Below are 7,698 nucleotides of genomic sequence, written 5' to 3'. Positions count from 1 at the left end.
GACAACAAACTCAGAGAAGGCTTTTTTCTTCTTTTCTGCCTGGTAAAGACATCCTGACAACATTTACACAAATAAAAACATCAACCAACCAATGTATGTTTATTATACATATATGTAGAGAAATGCATGCACTGAGTAATAGCTGAGTCTAGAACAGACTTTTATACAGTTGTGCTTCTTTTCCTCCATCATGCACATATCACAGAAAAATACTGCACTCTTTGTTAAGTATCTGTTGAGTAATGTCTCGTACAGAATGGAGAGTTAAGACTTAGCAAAATAAACATTTATATGCTATTGATCCCTAATTCCCTCGATGAGATAACTAGATATTATTGTTGTGCTTCTTACTGGTTATGCAATGTTGTATTGTTTATACACACCTGAAAGCTGGTGTGTGTTTTGCAATTTTAACACTTGGTCTAATGACAGTTTCTTTTCAAGTCTAGTTTAAGACAATACAAGCTTTATCATTAAGAAGAGAGAAATGTGTATGGCATACAAAATAAACCCAACAAGTAGGTTGTGGCAGTATATACAAAATACATGAATAGTTGGGTTTGTTTTTTTTGCTTCAGTCCCATTAGTACTGCAAAAATGCTTCTTCTGCATGTTAAATCCAGGCTTAGCAAAACAGTCACTAGGGTGGGGGTCAGCTGCTGCTTGGTTAACGTAAGCCTTCAGTCTTTCTCCCACTCAGACTGAGGAGGACTTTGTACTTCACCATGCAGCTGCATTCCTTGAGGAATTAAATGCATCCACAGCCTTCAGTCTGTGCAGCAGGGGGTGACACTGCTCAGCTTTCATCCTGGCATCAGGCAGCACAAGCAATAATAGCCTCTGTGAAGGTAGGAAAGACCTTGTCACAAAAATATACTCCTCGGGAAATAAAGTGTTTGAGCAATGTATTTTCGAGAAGCACTGCAAGTTTGGAATGTCTGGTTGCTTGTGTACTTTTTTTCCTTTCCTGCTTTGAAAAAACTTGCATTTTCTGTTCAGCACTGTTGTTTTTTTGTTTGACAAACACTGTCAGTTGTTTGTTTGTTTTTCACATGTCAGTTAAATAATAAGTTGCAGGGGTTTTCTGTAAATAAAAAAAGAAGTATTGATAGCTTTATGAAAACACTTTGTTGGGTTGTTTGGCTTCCCCCTCCCACCTCCCCCCCCCCCACACTTTATGTGATTTCATATTCTAACTCCTGTTTTCAAAATTAAGTGTTTACTCATAACTGTGTGGGTAAGATTGTACCCTAACACGTCTGCTCTTAATTTCCAGCTTAATAATTACTGTTAAATTAATAATTTTGAATGAATAATAAGTTTTTAACAGACTGTAGCAAATGGGTATGCATGTTACAGACACAGGAAGAGATGAGCTGCATTCTGTTATCTTTCTTTTTATACTTTCCATGCATGCTGTGCTGGCTGTGTATCTTAGAAGTGGTATCAGCCCTGAAGCTGCTTCCTTCAGAAACAGAACTATGATTAATTCAGTGCCAAATGTTTATGCATCAGACAGAAATAAATTAGTATTCTTTCTAAATTCAAAAAAGACAAATTAGGTGGCAATTAAAACTCTTTCATATACTTCAGGGTGTACTGTGATTCATTCTTTTCTGCCTTTAGAGAAAACATTCGTTTCTAAGACATGACAGGAATGTTTTTGTGTAGAGAAATGGCCCTGTTTAATGCACAAAACATTCTTTGCATCATGCTGTGGACAACTATATAACCACTGCACAGCAATTCCTACGACATTCATTGTTTCCTTATGTTCTGCCTTCTACTCATAATGTTCATGGTCATAAAATAGGTCATCCATTCTTTGGTACATGAGGTATCCATCCTAAACTTTGGCTGAACTGTTCCTACTCTCTTCCTGGGTTTGTTCCACCTTAATAATTATGTGTGTGTGTGTTTATATTTACTTAAATATAAGTTCTTGTTTTCTGCTTGTCAAGTTCATGCTTTCCTGACTCATTTAGGAGTGCTATGTGAAATTATTATGTCATAGGAAAGAAAAGGTTCTCCACTAAGATGACAGCTTCCCCAAGTGCAGACTGCCAATCAGTTGTCCCTCTGACTATGTTAGTTAGTATTTGCTTGATAGCCATTTGTTTTGCACAAAACATGCACATCTTGTGCCTAAAAATGTACATTCATTTTGAAAATGTCTGAAATGTGTATTTAAATCAAGGATCCCTGCCTGCACTTTTTACATAATGATTCCATTGGACGTAGTGTTTTGGTAGCTTCAAGACTTGTTGTCACTGTGCTGTGTCATCACTTATATTATCAGGTAATGATCTATAAATGCATTTGTATTAGTTAGAATGGTTTCATCTATCAAACCTAAAATGTTCCACTGCATTTGCTCAGCAGCTGCTTGCAAGAATAAGTCACACTTAGAACAATTTATTTGTTCACTCTGTAAATAATATTCCAAATACTTGCCATCAGCACAATTGAATGTAGCTTTAGCTTCATAATTACTGGCTTCATAGAGAATATTTCATTTTAAAATCTGGAAGCCCTATATAATTTTTTTTCCTGGGTGAATGTGAAGCTGAGAAGCTTAGAACCTAAGTTTTAAGGGGTGTCTTAGTGACTGACACAGTATTTAACTAGGAAAGAATTCAGAAGGTGACATGTAGATTTTTCTTGTAACCTGTCCCCTCCAAAGCACTAAGAATAGTAATTCACAGGACAAATTTTTATTCTGATACATGGAAACTGCAGCCTCTCCAGAGGGATTTTAATGAACAGCAGCGGCCGTCATTAAAAACCAGCTTGCATTATGAATTATACCTGGATTATGCTATATATAGATTCCTTTTTTCTGGATAGTTTCATTAGCATACGGGCTTCCCTGTTGATCAAGCCAGGGAAAAGAAGACACATCATTAACTTCTCGCCGGTAACGCGCTCGTCCGTACCTCCTAATAGCGCAGAAAGAAGAGGCGGAGGGGAGGCGTTAGGCAGCGTAGTGTCATGCTGCCACCTAGCGGCCTATGGCGGATTGCGGGGAGCTCTTTTACTCCTTAAATGAACGGCCAGGACACCAGCAAGGGAGCCTGAGAGCCACGTTCCCTGCTTGTTGCCTCAGAGACCCTAGCGCTAGCCTCGGGGCTTCCTTCCTTGAAGCCTTTCGCAGGGTTTGCATCCGGAGTAGAAGGGAGGTAAGGCTGGGGTCGGAGTGGCTGGAGAGCAGCCAGACAGAGAGGGATCTGGGGGTGCTGATTGATACCCGCCTGAACATGAGCCAGCAGTGTGCCCAGGTGGCCAAGAGAGCCAGTGGCATCCTGGCCTGCATCAGGAATGGTGTGGTCAGCAGGAGCAGGGAGGTCATTCTGCCCCTCTACTCTGCGCTGCTTAGACCACACCTTGAGTCCTGTGTTCAGTTCTGGGGCCCCCAGTTTAGGAGGGACATTGAGATGCTTGAGCGTGTCCAGAGAAGGGCGACGAGGCTGGTGAGAGGCCTTGAGCACAGCCCTACGAGGAGAGGCTGAGGGAGCTGGGATTGTTTAGCCTGGAGAAGAGGAGGCTCAGGGGTGACCTTATTGCTGTCTACAACTACCTGAGGGGAGGTTGTGGCCAGGGGGAGGTTGCTCTCTTCTCTCAGGTGGCCAGCACCAGAACGAGAGGACACAGCCTCAGGCTGTGCCAGGGGAAATTTAGGCTGGAGGTGAGGAGAAAGTTCTTCACTGAGAGAGTCATTGGGCACTGGAATGGGCTGCCCGGGGAGGTGGTGGAGTCGCCGTCCCTGGAGCTGTTCAAGGCAGGATTGGACGTGGCACTTGGTGCCATGGTGTAGCCTTGAGCTCTGTGGTAAAGGGTTGGACTTGATGATCTGTGAGGTCTCTTCCAACCCTGATAATACTGTGATATTACCATGCTTCTGAGGCACAGCACTGCACTGACTCCCTTGACTCTCCTCACAGTAGCTCCCCGCATCTAAGAGTTACAGCAGTTGCTTACACTAAATACTTATAAATAGGAAAACATTTATAGTATTTAGATAATATAATTTACAAAATATAAAATTACAGTGTCATTTACCTGTCCTTAATGCAGCAGGTAGAAATAATGAATCCTTAAGCACCCTGGAGCTTGATAATTATCTGTGCAAAGAAAGCTCCTGCCAGAAGGCACAGTGTGAGTGGCCAGCAGAAATACTGTTTTGCCAGTACTTGATGCAGGTAGCCAAGTCCAGACTCTGTGTAATGCTTAGGAAGTTTACTCATGCAGGTGTCTAAGCAAGACTGGATGCCAAAGTTGTTGGAGAGCAGGTAGTGCCTGCCCAACTATTCCCATTTTCCCAGGCAGGTGAAGTCCTCCATGAAACTTTTTTTGCTTCCCCAGTTATTATTTGCTATAAAAACTGATAACAATTATCAATAGCAATGGAGCATTAAAGTTCTGAAAAGGTCACATCCTCTACTGCCACAAATAACAAGTTGGCTGAGCTTTATGAGAAACCTTGGTGTGTTTGCTTAGGCTCATCTGTAGTGCACATAGTCAGAAAGATCAAGAGAGTCTTATTTTTTTACAAACCAAACAAGCTGAAATGTATTATGTTGCACTCAGTATGAAGAAATATATGTTCTGCTAGCACTGAGTTGTCAGTTTTGCATCTAAAAGCACCAGAACCCCTATTTAAATTTAACCTTCAACCACAAAAATGGGAATTAGTACAATAAAGTAACCTGAAACCTTTTCCTGAGGTTTTTATGTAATTATGCTTGTTTCCCACAGTTAAGACTATGAATAAGCTGCTAATAATAAGCTCTCAGTGTTCCTTCTGACACGGTGAAGGGATTGTCTATAAAACTTTCAAAGTGAAAAAAATGAAGTGAAGGAAAACTCTGGGACACGGTGGTTCACAACAGAAGTTCTTCAGCTGGCTAAATTGAAGGAGTGCCACCTTTGTCACAGACCTCTGGACCACATGCCCTCCAGCAAGGAACAAAGCAAAAGAACACAGCCTCAGGCTGTGCCAGGGGAAATTTAGGCTCGAGGTGAGGAGAAAGTTCTTCACTGAGAGAGTCATTGGACACTGGAATGGGCTGCCCAGGGAGGTGGTGGAGTCGCCGTCCCTGGAGCTGTTCAAGGCAGGATTGGACGTGGCAGTTGGTGCCATGGTCTGGCCTTGAGCTCTGTGGTAAAGGGTTGGACTTGATGATCTGTGAGGTCTCTTCCAACCTTAGTGATGCTGTGATACTGTGAAAAAACAAACAGAACTGTCACATCGCAACCACCTCAGATGATCTTGTTTGTTGGTTTTTTTTCCAATTATCAACATTTCCAAAAGCAGTTATTCCATTTCTGAAGTGTAAATCTACTTGAGAACATTTTTTTTTTTTAATGAATCAAAGCTGAAGTTTGGAAAAGGCAATATTTGAGAAAGTTTCACTTGAAAACATTAGTGTTTGTTACAAAAAGTGAATCACGGCCATAAAATGCACACATTGGCTTTGATATCACTCTCTCTTACAGAGAGTGTGATGTGCCATTGGAATGGGCTGCCCAGGGAGGTGGTGGAGGCACCATCCCTGCAGGTGTTCAAGAAAAGCCTGGATGAGGCACTTAGTGCCATGGTCTAGTTCACTGGATAGGGCTGGGTGCTAGGTTGGACTGGATCATCTTGGAGGTCTCTTCCAACCTGGTTGACTCTGTGATTCTGTCTGTGCCTATGCATGCTTATAATTTAAATGCTTTGCACAATGTGTTTTAGATTGCAGATTTATACTGCTACTTGGCAACACATGAAATATAAAAATAGGATGTTGAGTTTATGTACACATTACCTGACTCTAGATCTTTCTGAGACAAGATTAAATGCTGGTAGAATTTATGTGTATATTTAACCACAGTTCAGCATATCTGCTAGTGTTTTGGAACATGGACATTTCAATTTTTCTTCTATAATCAGTAAGACTAAAATTAAGAGTATGGAATCTTATTTTAGTACTGTAACAGAACATAGCCGTTTAGACAGACATTTCTGCACATGTTATTTTCATTTTCTTGATAGAAGACAGCTTGCTGAGGTGACAGCTTGCCAATGACACTATGTTATTCAAGATAGTCAGAACCAGAGATGACCAAAAAACTGCAGCGTGGCTTATGGAATCGGGTAACTGGCAAAAACAGCACTCAATGAGTTTCAATGTAGATAAGTTTAACTTTAAAAAAAGGGGGAGAGGGGAAAGTGTTAATATCATATATTGAATAGCAGGCTTTGACCTGATCATCATTCAAGAATAAGATCTCAGAGCTTTGATAGACATTGGCATGAGAATGCTCAGCAGTTATGAAGAGGGTAAAATACAGTTCACAAAAAAGAGCAGAAAGATTGAACATCTTTCATGTAAGGGATGGCTAAGGATGGAGAGAGAACTGAAGGGGAATCTGTCTAACAGTGGCCTAGATGAGGACCAACTGCTTGTTGTCTCTTCCAGTACAAAGACTGGGGACATCAAATGAAACGATAGGAGTCAGGTTCAAGAGAGAAAAAACTTGGGGAAAAAAAAAAAGGAGAGAGTTCTTCAGGCAATGCCTATTTGAGCTCCAGAAGTACTTGCCAAAGGATATTATAGACAATGAAAGCTTAAATGGGTCAGTGGGAGACTGAGTTTATGCAAGAGTTTTATTTCCTGATCCTTGTTGAAAGATTTCCTCATTCATCATTTTCTGTGTTCTGCCTTTCTTTCTTTCATTGGACCATGACATTCTCCTTAAGACATTCTCTTAAGTGCCTGTCGCGGTTTAACCCCAGCCATCAACTGAGCACCACGCAGCGACTTTGCTCACTTCTCCCTTCTGCAGTCAGATGGGGAGGGTGACTGGGACAAAAAGAAAACTCGTGGGTTGAGTCTAATAACTAAAATAAAATAAACCAAATAGTCATGGAAAAGAATTTAACAAGAAAGAGGGAGAAATAAAACCCAAGAAAAGACAAGAGATATACAACACAATTGCTCACTGCCTGCTCACCGATGTCCTAGCAGCAATCCTACCCCTCCAGCCAGTTCCCCCAAATACTGAGATGGTGTTCTGTGGTATGGAATATTCCTTGGGCTAGTTTGGATCAGCTGTCGTGGCCATGCTCCCTCCCAGCCTATTGTGCACCTGCTTGTCGGCAAAGCATGGGAAATGGAATATCCTCAACTTAGAATAAGCACTACTTAGCAACAACTAAAAACGTCAATCTGTTATCCACATTGTTCTCACACTAAATCCAAAACAAAGCACTGTACCAGCTGCCAATAAAAAAACAACCACCCTAATTCTCCCCCAGCTGAGATTGGGCAAGTGCCATGCAGTTTATTTCCAAACAGAAGACTGATAGAGTGGCATGCTAAATAAATTATCTCTTTAACTATCCTAATTTCTAGTAGCTCCGTCATGCTGCCTGGGTTAAAATGCGACTCTGAGATAGCTATGAGACCTCGATTGCAAGGAATGTGCCCCTAACTCCACAGATGTTTTCAAGCGCTGGAAGTGGCTGCTTAGAGCAGTGAAGTCCCAGTATTTAAAACACCGTAGATATGGCGAAGGACGTGGTTTAGTGGCGAAACTGGCTGTGCTGGGTTAACAGTTGGACTCCCGATCTTAAAGGTCTTTTGACCCCTAAGCGACTCTTTATTACGCTACGAGGAAGGCACTGCCGTGCACACCTGCAGACGCGCACCGCCA

This window comes from Pogoniulus pusillus, chromosome 10, assembly GCF_015220805.1.
Source record: "Pogoniulus pusillus isolate bPogPus1 chromosome 10, bPogPus1.pri, whole genome shotgun sequence".
Classification (NCBI taxonomy): domain Eukaryota; kingdom Metazoa; phylum Chordata; class Aves; order Piciformes; family Lybiidae; genus Pogoniulus; species Pogoniulus pusillus.
The sequence above is the reverse complement of the archived record's forward strand: the minus strand, read 5'-3'. Positions refer to the sequence as shown.